Genomic DNA, 24656 nt, shown 5'->3' with positions numbered 1-24656 from the left:
GAATATATATGCATTTGTGCATGTATATGTTTATCATAACTCCCTGCTATAGTACTCTTCATTTTCAACTTTTTTTCTGTATATTGTATTGATCAATTTCTTTTTTTTTTTTTTTTTTTTTTTTGAGACAGAGTCTCACTCTGTTGCCCAGGCTAGAGTGAGTGCCGTGGTGTCAGCCTAGCTCACAGCAACCTCAAACTCCTGAGCTCAAGCGATCCTCCTGTCTCAGCCTCCCGAGTAGCTGGGACTACAGGCATGCGCCACCATGCCCGGCTAATTTTTTCTATATATATTTTTAGCTGTCCATATAATTTCTTTCTATTTTTAGTAGAGGTGGGGTCTCGCTCTTGCTCAGGCTGGTCTCGAACTCCTGAGCTCAAACGATCCGCCCACCTCGGCCTCCCAGAGTGCTAGGATTACAGGCGTGAGCCACCGCGCCCGGCCTGTATTGATCAATTTCTAATGATTTATCACCAAATCCACTGATTTTTCCTTCATTTCTTTTCTGTTGTTAATTCCATCCAGTTGTTTTTTCTTCCACTGTTATATTTTTTAGTTCTACAAATTCCACTTAATTTTTTTGGTTTCTATGTCTCTTTTGGGATTTCCTATCTTTTCATTCCTTCATAGTATCTTTTCCTTTACATTCTTGAGCATAATGATAGCTGCTTTAAAGACAATTTCATCACATGGGCTATCTTTGGATGAGTCTTTCTTTATTCTCCTTTCATTATGAAAAGGGGTAACATTTTCTAATTTTGCTAAATTCTAAAACATATTGTATTCTGCACATTGTAAGTTATTATGTTGTAGATACTCTGGACTCTGCTGTGTATCTATGAAGAATATTGATTTTTATTTTTCTTCATAGGCACTCAACTTGGCTGAACACTGCATACTTTGACTTCTACATGGTCATTAACACCTGAAAGCTGAGTACAGTATTATAGCTTCAGCTGGGCTCCTTGGATATGCATGCACATTTCAGGGGTCAGCGAAGGATTTGATCAGAGATTTTATATGGAATTTTAAGCTTCTTATTCTTGAATCATAATTTCCAGTATAACTCCTTTCATTTTCTGGCAGCTGAGATTACTCTGAACCAGGCCCTCCAGTTCATCAAGTCTATAATATTGTAAGTTCTCTAATAGAATTTCTATATGACAGTGACCAATAAATGTTATATATTAGTATTAATTATTTGTTATTGAATTAATATATTTTCTTTTGAACATATTATCTTTAAAAAAATTTTGGTTTTTTTCCTCCTGAAGTGAGTCATATTTCATACTCAGGAAGCAAATGTAGATATTTTTGTCAATTGATCATTTATTAAGAAACTTTGCAATCATTCTTAATAAAGGAAATAATGGTGAAATGAATTCTTCTGACAAGTAGGATTTCATTACTCTCCTTTAAATCAATTCTATATTATCTTTATCTTTCGATTGCCTTTTATAAAGGCAATGGAATCATAATTCTCATTAGACTTAAGATAATTTTCTACTTAATAGTAAAGCTTCCCTTTATGGTCTTTTCATGTGCATGATTGCTGACTCCTTTTCAAAATATTTTTTGCAGACATAATCTTTTGAAATTTTTACATCTAATCAGTTACATGCTAATAATATAAGCGATAATATTAATAATAAAAGATTAAACTAATCTCCTTTAATGCAGCAAAAAAAAAAATCTATGGTTGGAAATCAACGCTATTGCAGGGTGGATTAATTCATTAGATAACCCAGTTGATATGTTTGGCAGTGACCTCTGAAATGCATGGTATGCTTAGAATCAAATGTTTAAGTGGATTTTAAATTAGTTGAAATGAATGCTGAAGGAAATGTACATGGGATAACAATATAAATTAAACTAATAGGGAATAACAGTTCATGATAATTTATAATTATAGAATATGGAATACATCAGTTTTACTTGCCTTACCTTATAGGCAGCACTGACTTTGCAAATTTTTACAAGTGTTGTTTCTTTGAACAATATTGAGAAAGATATGACAAAAGAGAAAATGTTGCACAAGCACTACTCTACAAGTTGTGTGGACTTGGAAAGACCACCCAAAACATTTGAACCTCAGTTTCTTTAGATGCAATATAAACATAATTATGCCTACCCGGCAGGTTGCTCTAAAGGTTAGCAATAATTTATATGCATATCTACACCATGTCTGTAAGCTTGGTCTCTATTTGGCATGCAATTTCATACCATGAAGGGTAACTCTGCAAAGTACCAAGCCTCGACAGATAGTGAAATCTAACAGAAAACAAACCAACCACTCCATATTCCTCCCATACACATGTGATCACTCTGCTTACTTAATGAGAGAATAAAGGGGCAAAGTAAAATTGACCACTTTAAATTATTTATATTTGAATGCTTTGCCTACTAAAGGCTCATATGTTGTCTAAGATTCTAGAATATTGTAGAAATTCTTTTTTATAGGTAGGATTTTTACATCTGAAATAGCAAAATTTAAAGGAAAGTTACTATGAGTGGCCATTTTTTTGACTGATTTAGGTAGCCAAACTTCACTGAGAAGGAATAATACCTATGACCAAAGAGAAGACAAAAAGAGAGATATAGATAGAATTTTAGTAACATCTGACAGGTTGGTTCAAGTCTCCCTGAAACCCAAGTATACCACTGTAATATATTCGGTTTTTTATTTTATCCTTCATTGTATCCAATGAGTAATAAAGAATAAACTACAAATTCTGATAATCAGCAAAAGTATAATAGAGAAGGAGGATGTATGATCAAGTATAATCACTCTCCTGAATGAATCAGAAACACACACACACACGTACACACACATACACAAAATGTATTTCTCCCTAATGAAAGCACCGGCATCCTGGAACAACATAAACTTCTCATTTGAGAGTATGCATGAGAAAAGTAGATGTTGGATTCTTTCCTCCTAAGTCTAAAACATGCAGAATCTCAAAGCATTAGTTAGTTCTGTAAGTATTTTTTGTTTGTTTGTTTATTTTGGTTTTAGTTTTGCTTCTTAATTATTTGCCATATTATACTAGCTTATAAAAAAATCTAACATACACTGAAAATTAAATCACTCAAGTTTGAAGGCTATGTGTCTTATCCATTTTATCTCCAGCACATAGGACAATGCCTTGGCACTGAGTATTATTTCAACATGTATTTACTGCATGCATTGTTGAATGTATCAATATGTGGTCAGGAAAGATGTTCATGCATCAGTGAATAAGCGGTGTTGGAGAAGTGGTATGAGTATCTAGAACTAGACTATACAATCTTTAATCATTCTTCCTATTCCCAGAGTGTTTGAACAAATGCACCAAAATTGATGTCTTCCTAGGATAACCTCAATATTAACAAGTTTAAGATTGTCTCAGATCCTTCTGGTAAGTAGTTTTGTAGGTATTAGAAGTCATTCTTTACCCTAAAACAATCAACCCTCAAAAGATAAAGCATGGTGGTAATCTCTCTTCCTTCGTGATCAAGGGACCTGGCATAACCTGAAGCCTGGGTGATAACATTCAGAGAATCACCTGGGAAAGCATTACCTTCCAACTAGAAAAATGTGTGGCCATTTTAGGAAGCTGCAGGTTATCAATGATTGATTTGCACTGAGTGATATTGTGTCAGTATTATGTGAGCTACATATTATGTGGAACCTACACATACTACCTTTATTTTCTTCTCATCTTCAGTTTTACAACTGTAAATATATTGTGTATTTTTTATTACTGCAAACACTGCACACCTGTAACAAAAATGTGCAAGATTCCCCAGGACACTAACACAGTTCACTATTTAGATAAAACAGGGTACATGAGTAAATATTAAATATGGAATTCACTTGCACTTAATTTCTTGTGCCTATCCCCTAAGTAAGTGGAGAATATGCAGGATTTATATTATATAACCCCAACTTCTATTTATTAGTATGTTGTTCACTTGAAATAGTCCCAAATTATGGACTGATTTTGAGATGTCAGTCGAGTTCCTGATACGTCCTCTGATCATGAGGTTCAGATTGACCCACTTCTTATTGTGAGGCCCACAACTTCATTTTTCCTCTTCTTAGTTCCCAACATTACAAAATATACCTGCCTTTAATTAATATCATCCTTAATCCAATGAAGTATATTATCATTCAATTTTTTTTTACACTTTTAGAAATCAGTTAACTGAGAGAATCTGCCTCTGAAATAAGAATCTTAGGCTTTAGAAAATCATGGAACATAATAAATTTAGAAATTCTAACCAAGTGACCTTTATTATCTATTAAGATATATGCAAGATTTTTGGCCTTCTTTTCTCTAAGGCCTCACATCAAAGATATCTTAGCAGAAAAAGACATGTTAATCATAAATAATGTCTTACACATGATTTGGGGGCTCACCAATGCATATACAATTTTTTTCTGTAAAATTTTATTTAGCTCTCAAATTAAATACACATAGTAAGTCTAGCATTTATATTATTCTATCAGAATAGCTGAGGATTCTTTAGGTGGTTGGTCTTATTTTGACAGTTTCTAAAATTTCTATTTTATGCATCTATTGGCCATCATCAAAATTTCATGAAATCAGAATGTCAGAGTTGGCTGTAGATTTATTTAGGGTATGAATAAAGAAAAAGTGATGTGAGGATGAAGAATATATCAGCATGTACTGTGTCTCAGGAAAATGCTATGAATTAAGGAAAAAAATTGTCTGGCTAAATACATCTCTGAGTTCAACTGATTCTTGTTGAAAGGCAGGATCGCAAGGTTCAGGATATTTTGTTTCACTAAAGTAGAGGTAGAATCCTTATTCTGTTACTTAGGTTACTTATTCTGTTCAACACTTCATCTTCTGCCAGAAGATCTGAATGCCTACAGTCTACAGCAGAGCTTAGCACTAAGTAAACTTTCCTTTAGAAACAACAATTGTTAAAATTATCTTTGGCTCTTTTTTCAAAAATTTGACTCCCAGTTTATGCCAGTGACTTTCAGCTGCTGAGTCTGGAAGAATAATTTTTGGATGAGAATATCAGTGGTTTGGGAAGTTTTTCCTGCCAGAAACTGGATTAGAATAGTTACATTAGAAGTCCACTTGCATGCTTCTTGAAATAAGCTGTAGGTTCCTCATGGACGAAATACTTTCTCACTACCCTCTATTATAGTATTAACTCTAAAAACCTACCATGTTGGAATAGGGTTGAAGCAGAGGTGCTCATGTGAAGAGAGAAGAGGGTTTTAAGGATGCTCTCTGAAGGGAGTCTCGGAACTTCACTAGTGTGTTTGTGAAATAACCTTTGTTTGGAAATAGATAGATAAAATAAATAAAAGATTTGTTTTAAAAAGCTGGAGATTTTTTACCTACAATCAAATATCAATCTCAAAACAGTTTTGCCTAAATTCAGATATTTGCAAACTTTTGTTAAGAATTTTGTCATATCTGAGTATCATTCATATTAGTATCATCTTTATTTTTTAAATCAACTCACATTTTTTCCTTATGTAAATTATTTTCAGAAGGAAATTTCTATCATTACTGTAAAATTAAATGAAAAACTTCTCTCTATTAATAGAAAACACAGATGTTTAGGCTAATAGTGTCTTTGAAAATACATGCCTCCAAAAATTTAGGTTAGTATGAGTCAACCATTCAGTTTCATGAGCCCATAATCACATGCAAAGGGGACTTTTACACAAATTGCTATTTTGTTTTCCAAAAACAGCTCTTGGCTGACACTGGAGATAATAGAAATTAAGTCCCCACCCATAGGAGACTACATGATCATGAGATTTGAAATGCGTATTATCTATGACAAAACACTCAATTAGAGGTGCCAAGTCATACTTCATTTTTAAGCGGAAGTGGTATATATGGACATCACGCTTGAGTCGGTTTGGAAAACACAAGTACTTTCATGGGAAAATGACTTCCACCCAGGATATACTGTGTTTATATTTTTGCCTCTCTCTAATCCATACTTAGGAATTCTCAGAGAGTTTTTTCTCCAGATACAATGATACAAAAAGTATTGCTTTATACCTGGTTCCGCATGACATGCTACCACAGGCCAGAGGTGTATTGCTTCCATCCAGGGTTGCTCAGAAAGACAGGAAATTCTCCCCGTGGGCAAAACATTAAAGAGCACAATTCAAGTTTCAGTTGACTATATGGAGAGGGAGCTGAGGTGAAGATATAGTTAACAATAATGTACTATATAGTTTCAAATATTTAGCAGAAAGATATTGAATATTCCCAATACAAATTATAAATGTTTGAGGTAATGCCAGGTTCAATGTCAAAATGTCAGGTTCGTATTCCCTGGTTCTTTGACTCCTTGCTTGGAAGAATCGCAAGCTGGGCCAATACAATGGAACAATCACAAGCACAAAGCAATTTACACAAGCAGCATTTATTGCAAAGCAAAAGTATGTTCCAGAGAAGGAATGGGTCTATCTTTGTGAGTGGAGATGACCCTAAGTTTAAAGACAGAGCTTAGAAAGTATAGTACACTCTCAGAGTCAGTAGAGGGCGGACTGCTCCATAAGGAACAGCATCACCCCAGGCTTAGGATCTGTCCTTTATGCTAATCCCTAATATGTTAAGCTGGGGGTGGAATATTCATGAATTTTCTGGGAAACGGGTGGAGAGTTCCAGGAACAGCAAGTCCTCCCCATTTTTAACCTTGTAAGGCAACTTCTGGGGGTTGCCATGGCATTTGTAAACTGTCATGGTGTGGGTGGGTCTATGTATTAGCATTACTAATACATTAGTATTAGCATTACTATGCTAACTCCTGAGGGTAGGTCACCTGAGGACACTGTCACCTTGCTTGTACGCATGCTCCAAAGACCCCCCTTTTGTGGCCTTGATATCTCCACTTTTGGTTTTTCTACCTCTTTCTGCTTGGTCAGTCTTTGGAGACCCCCTATTGTAGAGCAAACATCTCTTCAGTCCTTGCAAACCCCCTTGACAAGGCAGATGTTCCTTTTTGGAATCCCGCTCTTGTCAATTTGTTCCTCTGGAGAGACAAAGCATCTCCTAGTGCCATCTGTTCCTCTTCCTCCCTCCTCATCTCCACTTAACCACAATGGATATGCTAAATACACTGACCTGATAATTGTACATTACGTGTATCAAAGCATCACTGGTACTCATAAATACGTACAATTATTATGTGTCAATTAAATTCTTTTGAAAATGCTTAAGCCTAAATAAATAAATGTTTAATGGTTTGTCTGATGGTTTGTCATACTACCAGGAACTTTGAAAAAACTAAGATTGGAACAAAAAACAGGCTGTTAGGTCCCCCTCCTGCGGCAGGATTCCCCCAACACTTGACTTGTCAGGTCAGGGTCCCCAGTAACTGAGTAGTGTTTTGGGGTCTCCAGTTTAATAGTTGTAAGTTTTTTGCTTAATATCCACTTAATTTCTGTTTTCTTGCGTAAAAGGTGACTGAAATATGTACAAACAAAAGAATCTTTGTCAATGGGATTTTGTTGCTAGACCTCTTCGTGGTTCCTGAAGATGGGGAGCTCCCTTTCACAGCACCCCAGCCGTTCGGATCTCCTGGCTCTGCCATCCTGTGACTTCATCCAGACTTGGAGCACAGAGAAAGCTCGTCAGACATTTCAGTATATTAAGCCCAGATACAACAGAAGTTTCTTCTCCTTACAATCCAGTACTATTGACATGGGAAATACAGAGCTGTAACAGTTATATAACACATTTTGAACTATACTTGTTATCACAACTATGCAGAGCTGAAATAGTACACAACCCATACTCTATCTGTTCATATAAAATAAACACATTAAAACAACAACAAAAGAAAACTGTTTATAACTCACTGAGGTGGAACATGGCATGGGTTAGAATATTAAAACAATCCATGTAGTAAAAAATAAAAAATTTATGTGAACTTGACTTTCTTGAAAGCCTCAGAAAACAGAATTTTTATTATGAGATAGTAAAATGACAGAGACAGTGTCATACTTTAATCCTGTCGCTGGAACAAATCAGGAAAAATATTTGGTAAGAAAGATGGACTTTTAGGTAAAACATTGCCATAGATTGTGTATGTTCTATCTTTTGAACAGAATTTTTTAAGAATAACATGAAATAATGCTTTAAAATGGAAATATATTTTACTTTAAGAATATTAATTAAGAAGTTTCAATGAGTATTTCTGGATCACTAATAGAGTCCATAATACCCTTAAAATACTGAGAGTAATGTTGGATCGACTTTGTATACACTGTCTTCCACTCTTCCTCCCTTGTGTCCCACCTCCCCTCCTCGCCCTTCACCCCTAGACGCATACTGTCTTGGATTCCTGTGGATCTCTTAGGTAAACCTCGTTGTTTAGGCTCTGATACTCAAGTTTTATTTATTTATCTATTTATTTAGGAATTTTACAGGAATTATTGATATGAACTTCTTTGAGTTAATAAAGGAGTCTACATTTTATAGACCCAGCTAAATACACTCACAGTTTGGCCTTTCCAGAAATCAGACCCCGTCTCTAACCTACCCCCACCCTGAACTCCTCCCAGTCTCCCTCCCTTATCACCTATATGAATTCAAACATGAATGTAAAAGAAAAGTGGCCTTTATGTGTGATTTCTCTGTTGATCAAGAATAACCATTATTCTGGGTCACTGGATAAAATGGAGGTAAACATGTGTGACAGAAAGTTTTGCATTGTGACTAGGTAGGCTGTAAAGCTCTCTTTGTAAGCTGAAAAATGGTTCTGTTTTGAGACAAAAAAAAAAAAAAAATTGCCTCATTTTAACCAGAGTAGAAAAATAATTCTTATCACAAGGAAACTAATTGTCTTTATACTTATACTGCTATCTCCAAATGAGAGCAGAAAGTTCAAGTCCATTTTTTATAGATGAAAGAAAAACTTGATGACTTCAGAAAGATAAAATTGAAAGGTTATTTAACTGATAAACTCAACCAGCTAAAATTAGCAGTCATAATTATTGACAAAATTTCATTTAATAAACATCAAAGTCTTGGCTATTAATACTTCCTTTGGCTATAAGCAGATTTAATGTTCTTGAAATTAGAAGCACATCAACTTCAGTTTGCAAATTATAGTCTTATATAGCAAATTGTATGGTAATAGAATGAAATTATGACCTATACTCTAGAATAAACCATGTCCTTGTCCACAAAATTCAGTGTAATTTAGACTTTTTTACATCTACAGCTTTCTGTGTGCCAAATCAGATTGTAAATTGAAAGAAAATTATATTGAAAACAGTTCATCAAATATTAATAATACACTAAAATTTGTTGAATTCTGGTAAGATAATTATTGTATAATTAGATTAAATGTTTTACTTATTTTGAAAATGGGTTTCAATGATTCTGAATATTTAACCTATTAGAGTCTAATAGGGGTCAGTTTGAAGTAGCAATGATGGTGCCACTTACTGAAGATGCTGGCTTTCAGTTCAGGCCAGCCATTCATCAGCAAACAGAAAGGACAGAGGTTAATTAAACCTTTAGCTTAGAAGAGAGAAAATAAAAGTTATTTACAGAATTAATCTAGTTACCCAAGTCATCTCTTTCAGGACCAGTAGTAAATCCTTAGTCAGATAATCAAACAAGTCAGAATTATAGTTCTGGGCACACCATTTACTCGGTGTTAAAATAGAGCTTAGTAAAACAACTTCCTGCAATGGGATTGTAATCTGCAATCAGAATGGAAGAATCTTAGAAAGAGTAAAATGGCTTGCTTCCTTTCAGATCTCTCCTATTTGCAAGGCAAACGATGAGAGCGAAGGAAAATGGAGTAAGAAACTTGTTACTGCTGTGCACATGTACTGGAATAACACCAGAAAGTAAGAGCTAGAAATGAAGATATTTTCTTAAAAAATAAATTGAAGTTAATGATGTTTTTTTATAGGCTGGATTAAGCAGATTGGGACAGAACTGAAAAATTAACAGTTCTGATTTTAGGCTCTTCTTCATTTTAAAGCCATTAAGACCATCTAGCCCAGTCAATAAACTTGTCAAGCATGAAGTCTTTGGGTGCTTCCCAGTTGCCTTAGAGTCTCTTTTAGTCTCCATCACTATGGTTCTTTCATTGGCTCCAACAGTGAAGAACGCAGTTTGTACATAGCTCATAGGTTTAGCAATTTCTACCTAGAGGGTTTTCTTAATATTTGTCTATTTATATTTACAAACTCTTGGCCCAAGTTCTGCCACTAAAGAAAGAATAGGCTATTACATAACTTGATGATTTATATCATATAAATTGTAATATAAAACTGAAAACAGTGATTTCAGAAACACAAGTATCAAATGAAATATTAGTAAAAATATTTTTTCAATTACCTGTAATCTAAGTTTCACATTTATGAGATTACATAGGCTGTGTCTTTCTGGGCTAACATAGCTGATTTGGGGATTATGGAAACATTGTATAACATCTGCAAATACAGAGCAATTCGTCTGCAAAGCAAAAGCAAAATATTTTATAATACATACAGGATTATATTAAATTAATGGAAGCAATATTGAAGAACTAAAAAGCTAATTACAATGAAGTTATGGCATTTATAAACATGGTGACATGATTGATACTTCAAAGGAAAACAATTTGGATATCAATAGTGAATGAAGCCACAGAAAAAATGAGTAAAGGATTTAGAAATTTGGCAAAAATGAAAACGTATGAGCATCCTGTAAAAGCCAAACATGAATTAAAAGAATTTAAATTATATTAATACTATGATATAACTTGGTAGAAAATGTTGTGCAAAATATTCAACATGATTCGTTTTGTATTATTTTTAAGATTTTACTTTATAAAATATAGCTTACATTTTGTTTATTATTTGCTATTTGAAAGTTTCAATTTGTTTCTAGATAAATTCTGAACTAAATTTGAAATCAAATGTCACAACACTCAGAAATAACTTATTGCATAAATTTATTTATAAGTATATAATTTTATGCAGATATATATCCATAAAACAAAAATGTTTTATAGCTGGATCTTATTTGTTCAGATGAAATTTCCTATTAAATCTTAAGGGCACTGTGAATCAGATCTCTTTAAAACCAGATGTGGGAACCTGAGTCTCATGATTTTAAGCCTTAGGAATTCATGAAACAGTTTGAAAAAAATTAATAATACTCACTAGAATGGACATAGTATAACTTATTTAACAAAACTTTTAGAGTAATGTATTTTAACAATATTTGTACCAACTACAAGGATACAATGAGGATCTTTTCCTATCCAATAATTACACCTATTCACATCCAATAATTACATCATTATAGTCTATATTTAAATTCTAAAAATGGAAAACAGTGATTCTGACAGTATAAAATTTTTTAGGATGTTAGATATATATTACCAAATTACTTTCTAGTATAATTACAAAATAAAAATACTTAACAACTTGTCTTTTATTGAGCTATTGCTGTTTTAACCCTATGTTGTATGAGGGTTTCCATTTTTCTCACCCTAACAATTCTTTTAATTGCAAGAGTTCTTTTTTGTGGGGAGGGATGGGAAGACATCGTCCCTTGGCTATTTTTGCCCATTGATGTTCCATTTTTTTTAAAGTTGTTTTTCTTACATATATTATGAACCCTATATATAATATATATAAAACTTTATTAACAAATTTAAAATAAAATATCTAGACAGCAGAATTGAATATTAATGTAAAAAATAACAAACCTTGGATACTTTCATAGATCTGAAAAAAATGAAGTGAAAAGTATGAGAATAGATACATAATATATAAAATATATACAATGAAATAGTATGCATCTTTTAAAATCAAGAAATTTTATAATTATCTATTACATTTTTAAAAATTCAATAAGGATATGTTTTAAAAAACACATGTATAATCTAGAAAATAATGACCATGAGTGAGGTGACAAATCTCAAAAATTAATTACCTGAAATTTGTCTTTATTGATGGATTAAAATAAATAACCTATCTAAAATAACTAGAAAAAAATACCAATAAAGAAAATATAAAAAAGAATAAAATAGAAAATCAACTGAAAAATACTTCAGCTAATATAAAGTATATGCACTGTATTTTTAAGTAAAAAAATAAAAACATAGTATTCTTAAGTTCCAGCAATAAGCAAAGCCATAATGATATAAGTAATCTTATTAACAGTCATAGTAAAATATATTAGCTAGGAATAACATTAAAAAAATTGTGCTTTAAATAGATATATATCTTTATAGAGATAAATATATAAATGTGTGATTAGAGGTAGGGTTCTATTTTTCTATTAAGTTTGTTTTTTCATAAAATGCAGTTATATATCTTACTATAGATATATAGGTATTGATTTGCTATATTTATTATATACACATCTATCAATTAATAAGATGTATGCCTCCATTTTCTTCAAGTAGGTAATTTAAAATAAGCTATTTATTCTTTGAAAAAGTAGGAAATAGACCATGAACATAAAGAATTTGTCAACACCAGAAATAAACTAAAAATAATACTTGAGCCAGTGTTTCAATATGGTAGATGGTGTTACCAGAGTTCCTGAAAAAGGCTAACTGAGCATCCGCCACCTTTACTATTTTGAGATATGAAGGCTTAGAGAGGGGAGATTCTATTACTTCCTTCATTATTAGTAGTCCTGGCAGCAACCAGTAACTGGAGAGTCTTTAAGCAAGGCAGTAGTTACAAAGGTGTAGGCGTGGTAAAGAAAGCAAAATGGGGAGTGACGATCCAAGAACCAGTGGAAAGTCTTCAACCACTCCAGCCTGAGGGGGAGAGGGAGAAAGCAATTTCTGAAGCCAGTAGAAGCTATAAGAAAGGACTATCTAATGAAAGCTCTCACCTGAGATGGGAAAAACAAACAAACAAACAAAACAAACGCAGCCACTTCCCAGCCAAGCCCTCTGGGCTGGGAGCAGGTGAGACAAACACCTGCTGGTTCGCTCCTGCGGGCAGTGTCCCCCACCGGCCGTGGCCACCCAGAACCCAGAGGGCAGGGAGTCCAGTAACACCGGGAAAACGCCTTCTTAGACTGTATCAGTTTTCTAGTACTCGTGTAACAAATTAACACATATCTAGCAGTTAAAACAATACAAATGTATTATCTTACAGCTTTGGAGACAAGAAGTCTGTCTGGCCTGGCTAAAATCAAGGTGTCGACTTAGCTGTATTCCTTTATGGTGACTCTAGGTGCGAATCCGTGTCCTTGCCCTTCTAGTGTCCAGAGCCCACCTGGTCCCTTGGCTCTGTGGTGGCCTAGTTCCAACATCTCAAAGCCAGCAATGGTGCATCTCTGCTCCTGCCGTCCCCTCCCCCTCTTCCTCTGGCCTTCCCTTCCCTGTCCCCGCCCTACAGTCATGGTCAGCACTCATCGATTTTTAGCAAAAATTCATCGCAAACATATCAACAGCTAGAAATGGGGGAGAGGGTATTTTATTTTTAAATGTCAAAGATGATGGCCTACTACTATACCTAAGCAGAAAAACAAAGAATGAAATGAATAAAGCAAAAATTACGAAAAATATCTGCACACTGAATCTCCTCAGAATAGCAAACTGTAAAAATAAACTTACACAAAGCTTTGTGGGGTGGAGTTGTAAGGGAAGAATTCTATTGGTAGTCAAATTGTCAGTCATCTGCAAAGGCAACATAAAATACTCAGTGACAAAAGGTTTGAAGACACTGCAGGACAGTCCTCCAAGAGATCACGGAGCAAACCAGCTCTCCCCACTTTCTCACTTTGTTGCTTCCAAGAATAACTATGTACAATGCGCTGGAAACGTAAAATCCCAAGACAGGGAGGCATTGGACAGGACAGCCTCGGCTCCGCTCCAGTGCCCCAGGGTAGGATGCCGTTCATCGCCGTAGCCCGGTGAGTCACTGCATCCTGAGACGCAAACCCAGGGCGGGCTGCTTGCCAGGGTCCCGCGGCTGCAGCGCAAGCGGGCTCTGTCTGCTCGGGTTGCTCTCCCGCGCCTTGGGGGACCAGCTCACACGGGACCCCAGGCCTGCGTGGTCCCTCGCTGCCTATCTGTAAGGAATAAAGCCACTCCATGTGACTTCGTGTGTGGGAGATGCTCTGTCTCACCACACTGAGACAAGCTTTAACTAGTGGACCTACTTCACACACACCTTCACACACAACACCAAAGAAATTAAAATTAAATTAAAGTAAAAGTAAAACAAGAATGAAATATCAATATTAATTTGGCAAGAAGTTTTTTATTAAAATGCTCTATAATATTGGCATGATATTGTTTAAGAAACTTTTAATGCAATTAATAAAAATATATATTATATATAAAATACACTTTTATATATTTCTATATTCTATATTTTATAACTCATATATAAATCATATAAAATATAGTTGTATATTTTTATGTAACGTTTTAAAATTTGTTTCTCAATTTGTTTTATAATATGCCTGAGTATTACTGTTAAGTAAATTGTATAATGGTATTTTTCCTCATTAGGATAATTGTTTCATTGTTCATTAACTATTTTAATTAATACCACAATGATGTAAGTCCATTTATATTCTTAGATTTCTGAGTGTTCTGTTTGATAGGTCTTAGTGCAACTGAGATCCATAATGCATGGGAAAATAATGACTGCATATATTATAGAATTTTTGCAAGGACTAATGCCAATGAAATTGTTTTTAAATGTTTTATTTACAATGTTTTCATATGGCAAGTTTTTCTCAATGTGTATGTTTAATTTTATACTTCTTTCTGAAAAGTCTACGTACTTCATTGGTTATACTACTTTATCGATTATATCTAGAGGTGTATGTAAATTAGAGTATCTATAAGAGAAAACCTATTTAATAAATGTTCAGATACACCATTCCACCGATTCTATTTTTTCTATACATGCCAATATGGGACTATGGTTTAAGTTGGAACCTATAAATTCCTATGCTTCCTATAGTGTCTTATTATTTTAGATTTTGCTATATTTTGTAACTCATCAAAGATCATTTTAGTCCAATTCCAAAACGTAAATAGAAAGTTATTGTCGATTATTGCTTAAAGGCTCCTTCACCCCTGTTAGCTAACTCAGATGGTAACTGGCCGAACTTTCCAGATGAAACGTGGTTTTTCATCATACACCTCTAGGTGGAAGCGCTCTCCCTTTTTGTGTTGGTGTAACAAGATCACCCAGATTCCAGATTTGTGTCCCAAGTGCATCAGTTTACTTTTACATATGAACTTTTTTATATTTGGAAAATATTCACATGTTCATCTCATATTATTTTGTTAAGCTAAAATCTGTGATTATACCCTTACAGTATAATTGGATGATTTTCTCATCTCTAAATAGACAATATTACCAATTGAGTTTATGATATATTGTAGCATCAGAAATCCTGAGGTGTGTGACATATATATATATATATAAATTCAAAAATGTTTCTTGCTACAAAAACCAAAAATAATGGTTACTATGTGAGATGATGGATACGTTAATTTGCCTTTCTTTAGTAACCGTTTTACTATCTCTATGTATCTCATAACAACATGTGGTATACCTTAAATATACACAAGAAAATTCCTTTAACACAATAATTACAACCGCATTTAAGGTTACTACGAGGATACTGATAACACATATAAAGCATTTAGCAAAGTGCCTGGCACTTAGTAAATGTTCAACTAGTGTGAGCTATTTTTATAGCTATTAGCTCGAGTAATACTTCCCTAAGGAACCCACTCATCCCAGACCTTGCTGACCAGAGCAGGTCCCCCTATTATTTGCCCTCATAGACTTGAGTATTTCGACTTTAAGGTATTTGTTTAAATTGTAGCTTTGTACTTTTCTAAGTCATTTATGTAAGTTTCCACCTATCTCTATCCCACAGCTTTTTGAGGCAGGATTCACTTTTGTTTCCTTACTTAAAAGAGTATCTGGCACATGGTAGGCAAGTATCCAAGGACAGATGGATGGATGGTTTGACGGATGGATGACGGATGGGTGACAGATGCATATTTATGGCAGTTATTGATGGCAGCCCCTTTTCCAGAAAAACAAAAACAAAAACTAAAACTAAATAATTCCCCAAACAATAAAAATTACAAATATAGTGCTGAAGAATTATGGTGCTCTTTTAAATGCTAATAAACAACTTCATTTAATTTTTACTTATTATTTCTATTTATGTAGACATTAGTAAAAAAACACATTATCCCCTAAAAACTGAAACCTTTTGCATATTGGTGAAATGAGGTGGTGGTCTGTGGCCAGGATAGGGCTCTATTTTTTAACATTTTCCATGATGATTGGCATTAATAAGTTCTTTAGTTGGCAGCACTGACAAAGGAAAAATTATGTGAAAGGAATTCATGAACTCCCACTCCTCCCAGAACTGAGCACTTGTATCCAGGATTTGGGATGTGGGTATGGCACAGGCAGGAGTCACAGCTGTGTTTTACACTGTGTGGGTCTCATAATTAGAGAGTCAACTTTCTGTTCGCCTTCTCGCTCGAGAACTCCAAGTATTTGTTTGAAAGTTACACTGTGTTGAAGCTGCTTTGGATATTTGAAAACAATATATCTTTCTAGTGCAATGAAAATCTGCACAAATTAGACAGCAGTAAATATTAATGGATATATTATTTCATTATACAAAAGCCCACAATTCTTACAGTGCATATCATTGAAAAGACAAATTTATTTAGTCCAAGTAAAGACCACAATTAGAGATAATAATTGTGCCCTGGATATAAGCAATGTAACCACTCTCTAGCATCTTATAAACTGATCTTTGTCTAAGTAACAGAAATACTGACTCTTGAAGTCATAAATGCAAGTGAGTTGCTGTCTCGGTCAGTGCCTTGATCTATTTCTTTACAGTGAATCATATCTCTGAATCTGCATTTTCCCCTTGTTTGAAATTGAGTCATAAAAGCTTAAAATATTGGAAAGTTTCAGCTGGAAGAAAGGTTAACAGTTATCTAAAAGATACTGTATCTACCATTTATCTAGTCCTTTATAATATTTTAGTCCATATTGTTATGATTGGTAATGACCTTGGATCTGGAAAAGGAGAAAAAAGGGGTTGTAAGTAGATGAGAGAGTGTAAAAACATGGCTGATCAATGGGTTGGAGTTCCAATGAGACCAAAGAACAAGGGAGTGATCTGGAGTGATGGGAGATGAAGATAAGAGAACACGATTCAAAACAAGAAATCATAAGGAGGACATGTAATTGGAGGAGGAGCAATCAAGAAACTGAGAGCAGATAAAATCTTCAGATATTTCAAGAATACCATAGTAATGAATCAGTAATGGATGAACAGAAGTTTACCTGAGACATTGCCAAGTCCAGAAGGAAAAGATCCAGTAAATCATTATTAAATGTAGAAGTGAGAAAGCAATAAAGCTGTAAAGTGATAATCTCTTACTCTATAAACCTACTATACATGTAATTATTTGATAAAATATTTTTTATCTTTTATATTCTAGCTGTGAGGATGTCAGTTTCTTATTCCCAACAGAGTGCAGAGATTCTTATTACTGAATAACAAATATCCCAAATTTCTGCCTCAGGCTTCTTTTCTTGTCTATGCTGTTTTCATTTTCTTGTAGACTTTCCTATCTCCTCTGTAATGTGATGTCATTTAATTTCATTATAGAACAGCCTCACATTGTAGATTTTTCTTGATAACTTTACCACATTGTGATTTTCTGAACTTTCTCCTCAGCATTTTGACATTTGCACAGGATTTTTTTTTTTATTGCTTAAACTTTGAATTTTTAACAGTTCTTAATTTTATGCAATCTCTCCAACTGTCTGTCTATGAGCAATAACTGTGTCCTTTTTTCCCCACAATCATTTTATTATTTGTGAAGAAAGAACATAATTAAAAAATTAAACCAATAATTATTTCCCAAGTGTCTTGTGGCTTCCAGGAGAATTATGCCTTGCTGAAAAAGTCATATAAATAATAATATAATCATATCTCAATCAGGGACCATTATATTATACTGTAGAATCACAAGCTAAAAAGAAGTATGGATTTGTTTAATTTTTTGTCTTCCTCCCCAAGTAAAACAAAAATCATATTTATCATGTTCATTTTGTATTCATAGTAACTAGGACATTGGCTAACCAATAAAAGCTATTTAATAAATAATAGCTAAATAAAATAAGAAATGTAAACATGTTTTACTAAGGCACGCATGATTTTCTAGTCAATGTCATATTAAAGTATATGACTTGTGTGTTCACGTTTTTCCATTTTCCTATTTACCAGTATAAGTATAGATAGATAATGGCTACCATGTACTAAGAGTGGGAGAATAGATGCACCATTTTATTAAAAAATGTTTTGTGGCAGATGATTTTATTTCTATATCCCTCATTGCAAAAGAAGTTGTGTATCATTTATTAAAAGAGGCTGTATTGTGCTATGTTTAAGAATATGGATGAGGAACCAGAGGGCTTGAGTTGACAGAGTTATGAGTTAATGTATGTGAAGTACTTAGAGCAATACCTGGCACACAGTAAGTGCTGCACAAATGTTAGTTCATTATATTACCCTTATTTTTATTATAAATCACCTACTGAATATAAAATCAGTAAACTGGAAATAAGGCCAAAAGCAAAATAAGTGAGAAAATAAAAATTAAACATTATGTGCATAATTTTGTCCTTCCAGGAAGCTCAGGACCAAAAAATTCCAGAAAAATGTCAAAAAGTGACTCTGTGTCTCCTTTTTCTGGCCTAAATGAATGGAGTCGTCACTTGTAGTCATATAACTTACAGGTAATGTGCTAACTGCATGAATTATTGAGTTCTATGGCTAGCTTTGTGACTTCGTTCTACGCCTATGTTTCATAACCCCTACACTGATTATAAATAATATTATCTATGAGGATTTTAGTAATAATTAAATAAAGCAAGTTGTATGACGCTCAGTACTTTTTATTTTATCCCTTCCCTTTTTCTTTATTATTATTGAACATTATTGCTTATGGCTTGAGACATATAGAGGAACAGACACTAAGCTGAGATACACGCAGTATTTGCTATGTACCAATTGCTGAAATGAAAATGGATAATGAAAGCATATATAAAATGACCTTTATAAATTAAATTTTATCTGCCAAGTATTATTTCCTGACTTGTTTTCCTCACATCTTCGTCAAGTCAGAATTGTGAATAAATATCAAAACCTTGTGATGAGGAAAATAATACGTTTGTGAAAAGGGGCCACATAGAAGAAAAGATTGGCTACATTGTAGTGCAGTAAAGATTTTGGCACATGGTGACATAACAAGCTAAGTTTTGAAGAACCAACATTATCCTTATTATGGCATACAGTAGCTCTAATAACATGTACATAGCTTGAAACATTGCAGAAAATTTTTATTTCTTTCATATTCTTATAACTTATTTAAAATGTTGCAGAAATAGCTTAAAATATTTCAAACTGACAAAGCACTTGATTTCATGTATCAAGTTAATGCTTTTCAATGTTACTAGTATAGATACTAAACATATTTTATATTTGCATAATATTTTACATATTTAAGTGCTTTAACAAACATATTGCATATATTAAACATCCATAGATTGAGAGCCATTTACTTTTGCCCAAGGGAAAATAAAAACTTGCAAAGCAAACTAATATTTATAATTAGAAATTTGAAAAGAAAGTGAGGTGAGCTTTAAATTGGTTTTATTTAATAACCTCACATCTGTGACTTGTTCAACTTTCTCAGACTTTATTTTTTCTAATAAATGCTCACCCCCCTTGACATACATTAAAAGACATCATGAGTGGAGACACCACTTTGTGTGATGTATTTAAAATAGGAAGCTCTCACGGATGCCAGAGGTCATGGGAAGACTGCCATAGCTCTCAGGGCTTCAGCGCATTTTCTTCTCAAGAAAAATGTTTATGACAAGAGAAGAATGACACTGTTGAAGTTTACCGAGCTCTATGACTCTGGAAAACAGCAGTGGTTAAGAAATCCCTCATCTTTTTGTGTTCTGGAATAGGTTACCTCAAAAACCTTCCTTCCTGATGGGGTTTAAATTAGACTCACAGATGCTCCCTTGGCCACTTATGACAAAGCCAGACGCAGACCACCTCCTTCAAATTTCCATTTTTTACCTCATGAATGATTAGATGAATTGTTTTGTCCCCACAGATAAATTGGAACAAAACCCTTTTTAATAAAAGTATAATTAAGATATTCTCCTTCCCAAACCCCTGAAATTTGATTCATCCTCAGTCTGAGCCAGCAAAGAACCCTTCCTTAAAGCGCCCTGTCAAGAATAGACTGACCTCAGAGTAAAACATTTCCTGATCTACTGTACCGTCATCCTACTTCCCCACACCGGCTTCTGTCAGGCCTTGGTTGCTCTTGCTTATAAAAGAAAAGCCCCTTTTTACCTAACATTTGAGGAGCTTGAAGATCCTACCTATTTCAAAAGTCATTCTCTTCCTCTTCTTCCCACTATTGCAATAGTCCCTTTCTTCCCTCTGGCAATAAAATTTCTCCTTACCTAAATTCAGAGGTTTTTTTTCTTAATTTAACAAGAGAAAAGTGAAAACTAAACAGAGAAGCTGGTGAGAACGCAGAGCAATTACCGACAATACTAAGGTAAGTTTTCGTAATTGCTTTGCTCATGGAAACATAAACTAAGAACCAGAAAACCTTGAAGTCATTTTCTTGCCCTGCCTCTTAACAGTTAGTGTGACCCGGGGCACGTCATCAAACTTTCAGAGACTTGAATTCCTTCCTCTATGAAGCAGGAATCACAATTCCTACCTCCAGGGATATTGTAAGGATTGAAAGAGGTTAGCAAAGTCTAAGGTCCCCTCATATTGCATTTTCCATGTATAAATGGCTCTTCTCCACCGGCTGCGGATTACTCAAAACAGTTTCTATCTTATAAGAATGGTTTAAAATGTTTGGAAGGTTACTAACTGTGATCACGCCTGCAGGAAAGAATAAATGTGAATAAGGAAAAATAAAATTTAGCAACTAATTCTATGTAAGCACTGTTGATTTTTTAAGTTGACTATAAATGTTTTCTCAAAAGACCTTCAAGCAACCCATGGAGAATTATGGAAAGGACAATGAACACTAGACTAGACAACACAATATAATGAAAATGAAATATTTCAAGGGTCAAATGAAATTCATTTTTAAAACATGGCATTTTATAAGATTATAAAATATCACATGGTGTTCTTGTGGAAATAAAGAATTTAAGAGAAGTTTTTAAATGAGGGAGGATCTTGTTATAAACTGAATGCAAAATTAGATTGTCTTTGCTTGAAGCTTAGCAACATTATGCTGCCTTGAGGCTATAGAATTGATCTTGACATAAGAAAGCATTTTTTTAATTACTAATCTTTAAGATTGAAAACATTTTAATTTATTTTCTCTGACTCAGAGAAGTAGAAGTTTAATTCTTCATTTATCTTTTCAGACCCAAAGAGATATCTTTTTGAAGTCTATGCCTGGAGGTTAGAGTAGTTCTTTAACTTTTCTTTTCCCTTTCTCATAATGAAGAACTCTTCCCTGCCTGAATATTTTTCTTTGTGTGTTTCTTAATATCAGAAAGAAATTTAATTTACATTATACATCCTATTCCATACATTATGAACAGCAGGAAACCAAACATTTTGGATCCGGACCCACTTATTCTAATGAATTCTATTCATTTTATTCAGGCATTTAAAAATTTACACACCTTTTTTCTTACAAGACAAAGTATGTTATTCACCTCTTAAATTTGTATGTACTGTTAGCTTATTCAGGGGCTGAATATATTAATTCATATATCTAAGACATTTACTTCTATATTGAATAATATCAAGGACTTTTTGTAACTTAAGATTTATATCATACATATATTTTCAGCTTTGAGTTAAAAGATCTCATTTGAGTTATGAATCTTCATTATATTTTAGAATATCCCCACTGTTCTTGCCTGAGCCACTGGTTTGTTTACTTTTCATTTCAGCTTTGGTCATCAGAAATATTGGCCCAAAGTTTTTATTGTTATTTTGGGTTTTCTTTTTTGTATATTTTTGCTGAAAATGATCACTTTGCAGAATAAACACAAATGAGAAAAGGTTTTTAAACAACAAAGTTGCAATATTACTATATTTTAAGTATTTTTTTCAACGCTGGGAGACCATTAACATGAGAGTAAGATATAGTCGAAATTGCAAAAATCCAGAAACTTTGGACCTTAATCTTGGTTCCATAATTTTTTAACCTAGACATCCCTGTGATTCAGTTTCCTTGTATATAAAATAAAATATGGAAAAAAGATATTCTGATAAGATCTCTTAAAAGCTAGTGTCATAATATCTAGTTAAATTCACTTAGAGTGTTAGAAATTAGGTACCCTTCTCTATTGAATAATTTTTCTACCAAAAAAAAAAAAAAACATAGTTTTTTGAATATGGCCTGCCCATAATTTATTGAATATATATCATGAATGAACAAAACAGTAAACAAAAACTATTACCTGTATAGCACACTTTATATTACATTGTGTTGGGTTTTGCAAAGAAATAAACACAACTTTCAACTTTTTCTATTCCCTTCTTCTCTCCTTACCTCATCCCTCTACCATCACACATATTACTGTCTGTCTTAGTCTGTTCCAGCTGCTATAACAAAATGCCAAATATTAAGTAGCTTATAAACAATAAACATTTATTTCTTCTCACAGTCCCAGAGGTTGAGAAGTCCAAGATCAAGGTACTGGCAGATTCAGTGTCTGGTGAGGGCTTGCTTTCTGATTCATAGATGACACCTTCCCCCTGTGTTCTCGTGTGGCATCAGAGGTAAGGCAGCTCTCTGAGGCCTCTTTTATAAGAGCACGAATTTCAGTCATGAAGGCTCTAACTCCATGATCTAATCACCTCCCAAAGGCCCCACCTCCTAATACCATCTTTTTGAGGGTTAGGATTTCCACCTGTGAATTTTCAAGAGACATAAACATTTACACCCTAGCGTTCACATATTCATCAGATATTTTCCTGAATTTTTCCAACATTAGTAGAAGTGACACGCAGAGTTGTGTAATATATCATTGTCCCCCAAAAGCAGTAAAATGTGTTTAATTACTTGTATAGCTATGATGAGCACCATATGGAACTTATTGCGACTACATTTTTGTTTTGTTTAGTTTTACATTATAAAATAAATATGCTCCTTCCAAATGACAGATATTTTAGTCAAGGTCATGCCTGAATGGCAGACCTTTCAAACTGCACATTTCCTGTCACGTAGTGAACTGCAGGAGAGTTCAAATCCTCAGCTCTGCTTTCTTTTGACATTGACTGTGCTTTCCACCTCAGTAAGCCAGTTTACTTTTCGGAGTCCTTCTCTCCATGTTTGTAGAACACAGACAATGATCTTTACTTTGTGTAAGTTATGAGATTACTCTCAGGATCAAAGCAACCACTACGTATCAAAGTACCATGTGAACAATAAAATATAAGAGCTGTTTTACCCAAACTGAAATGTCACTTCCTGAGCTGTCTCTTCTGAGATACCTTACACACATGATTACCTGCTTTCCCATCCATGGGAACACACAAAAACTCCGGATTCTTATAATTTTTGTTTTTAAAAGTTGAGAATGGAAATATGTAAGTTTTCTGTTTCAAAATTCACTGTTCGGTAATCATATTTACATTTTCCTGTTACTTCTGTTTTTATATATTTTCACACAAAACTATAGAGATAAGAAATATTAGAAAGTTTTATTAAATACATTTTATAAAAGACGGTTTGAGAGTGACTTTGGTAATGCTGGAAACTTTTAAATATTTTTAGATGGAAAATCATCTCCCAAATCCCCTGGGAGCTTCCCCTCCTCAGGTAGCCAAGAAATCACAGCCCTCTTGCTCTAATCTAAAGACCCACCTTAGAGCCACGTGAGTGTGCCTTTCCAAAACACTAAACATTAACACTAGCATCAAATAAATGGTTACAAAATAAGGTAAAAAAAAATTCACGGCGTCAAAATTACCCTTGTTTGCTGCTTATTTGGCTAAATATACAATAGCTTTTCATTTAGGTAAACCAGCCAAAAGCAATAGATTTGCTTAAAGTCATGTAATCACTGAGTATGGCAAGATGCTAATGTGCTGGAACCAAAGACAGTTTCATGGGCTCAAATCATCGCACTGCAGGGAGCACACCGTCATTCCTTGAAACGAACCACCGAATTGCCCAGGTAAGTTGCATTTACCATATTTTTCTGGCTTTTGCTTTTCATCTAGTCATGCCTCAGCAAAATTCCCCTTCAGACTTGCCCCATCTCTTATATTTAGAATTGTTTTTCTTCTTGATTGATCCATGCCCCCAATTTGAAAACAAACCTATCACTTGCACTTTTTTCTTCCATTTTTCTTTTCTCCCACTACCCAGATCAATGCTAACTGTGGGGCTGAGAGCAGAGCAATACATAGGTATGACATACTTCTCAGGACCTCAGAGAGGGTTTGTGCCTTCACCATTCAAAAGAACTTTCTTCCAGGGCAGTTTCTTGTCTCCCTCTACAATTACCCTTTCTGAGTTTCTATTAGACTTTATCATCTGGAGTATCAAATAATCCCCTTGTGACAAAATGTTCACCCCTTACCAAGTGGAAG

The sequence above is a fragment of the Eulemur rufifrons genome, chromosome 19, assembly GCF_041146395.1.
Source record: "Eulemur rufifrons isolate Redbay chromosome 19, OSU_ERuf_1, whole genome shotgun sequence".
NCBI classification, from domain to species: Eukaryota; Metazoa; Chordata; class Mammalia; order Primates; family Lemuridae; genus Eulemur; species Eulemur rufifrons.
Note: the sequence above shows the minus strand (reverse complement) of the source record.